This window comes from Orbicella franksi, chromosome 10 (genome assembly GCF_964199315.1).
Source record: "Orbicella franksi chromosome 10, jaOrbFran1.1, whole genome shotgun sequence".
Lineage (NCBI taxonomy): Eukaryota > Metazoa > Cnidaria > Anthozoa > Scleractinia > Merulinidae > Orbicella > Orbicella franksi.
The window spans coordinates 383,001-384,557 of record NC_138154.1 but is presented as its reverse complement, the minus strand read 5'-3'; the positions used below and the strand labels follow the sequence as shown (position 1 = coordinate 384,557).

Below are 1,557 nucleotides of genomic sequence, written 5' to 3'. Positions count from 1 at the left end.
GGACATTGCCTCAGCCTGAGCTGAAGATATTGGTGACATTAACATCGCTACACTGTAGAGACACAAAAGGGCACAACAGTGTATGCATATTTTCTTTTTCTTTTCCTGCCTCATAACACTGCCATACCCGTTACAGTCACTTCATGAACAGTCCATTTTCCAATTTGCCAGTGTAAGATGGACAAATCCAATTGGTATTGAAGAAGTTGGTGGCCCATAAGCACAGAAAATAGACTCTGATAATTGATACAAATGTGGAAATGGAACAGCATTCATAACCTCAAACAATCTGTTCTTGGTACTTTGATCTGCTTTGTAATGGGAAATTACCTCAGTTGTTAAGATATGAGTGGACTGAGGTTGAACTGCTTCCTCTGCTTTCACAATGAGGGCAGGTAAATGAATGAAAACTATTGCTGTTAACAAATGCAGTTCTGGCAAGCTTGCATTGCTCATTGAGGTTTGAGTTTGCTCACTGTCTAAAACAAAAAACACCATAGATTCCTGATTTAAGAATTCAACACAGTGAGGAACATCAATTTTTTTTGTTTTTTGGATTTGGGTTGATAGGATCCCCCAATGTGAAATCCATAAGACTGACATTTTTCGGGCTTATATGTGTTAAAATATGCAGCACTGCACTTTTGACAAGATCCCTGACCATGTTGAGTCTGAAAGATGACAGCATAAAAAAGAAAACCTTTAATTAACAACTAAGTTCATTTATCATTTTCTGTATATTTGCTCTATTGCACCATTCAGTTAATAGGCCATTTGTACTATGAAGTCAAACACACAAAGGTAGTCGATAGTTGTAATGAATTTCTTGGGAAAAAACATTTCCTGAATAGTGATTGGCAAAGCAAGCCTTACGGGATTCTGATTGTGTTACGCTGCTGTAGCTGTCGATGCTGCTGTTCAAATTCTATCTGCAAGATGAAAGCTGCAAACAGTAATGACTGTGGGCTTATCACCAGTGGTGACTAATAGTAAAGAAAGAGACAAGGAATGAAAGCGATTTCGGTCAAATTTTGAATTGCCCATAAATCGCTAACAAAAACGAGTACAAATACTGGGTGTACTTTGCTCCATTTTCGTTGCCTTTGTAGTATTCTTTGGGACTCTAAAACTTACAGGGAAAAACAATTCTGGAAGACCTTCACAGTATTGCAACCATGATTCGTTTCTAAAATTTATTATGAGTTTGCCTTACCTTCGCGTGACGGACGAACTCACAGTAATTCGACGTCTTGCAACTTCTGGTTCTAGGGGCTTTTTATCTCGCCGTTTTTGCCCATCTGATCTATAGATGCTTTTGCATCTGTAGACAGCTTTACTGGTCTTCTCGAGCATGGCATATCTGCCATGGAACCACTAATTTGTAGCTTAAATTCTTCATTAGTCTTTCATTTGTAGCGGATGATTCCTGGTCACGAACGACCACTATGGCAGCAAACAATGCAAGGCCCTGCAGAGACTGGGGTTGGCACGAAAAGTAATGCGGTTGTACACGCTGTGAAAATGGCGTTTTGGCAAGTGTATTCAGTGATTCATTTT

The 1,557-nt window shown here is 39.2% G+C and overlaps 1 protein-coding gene across 1 annotated transcript in view; it reads right to left on the bottom strand.

The window, feature by feature from the left end:
• Positions 1–326: 326 nt before the first annotated feature.
• Positions 327–1,557, bottom strand: part of LOC145499697 (uncharacterized) — a 12,597-nt gene continuing 11,366 nt past the window's right edge. Inside the window, exon 2 of the mRNA XM_081479222.1 lies at positions 327–1,557. This exon is cut by the window's right edge and continues 1,024 nt beyond it. The gene's annotated coding sequence lies outside the window, so the exon portion shown is untranslated.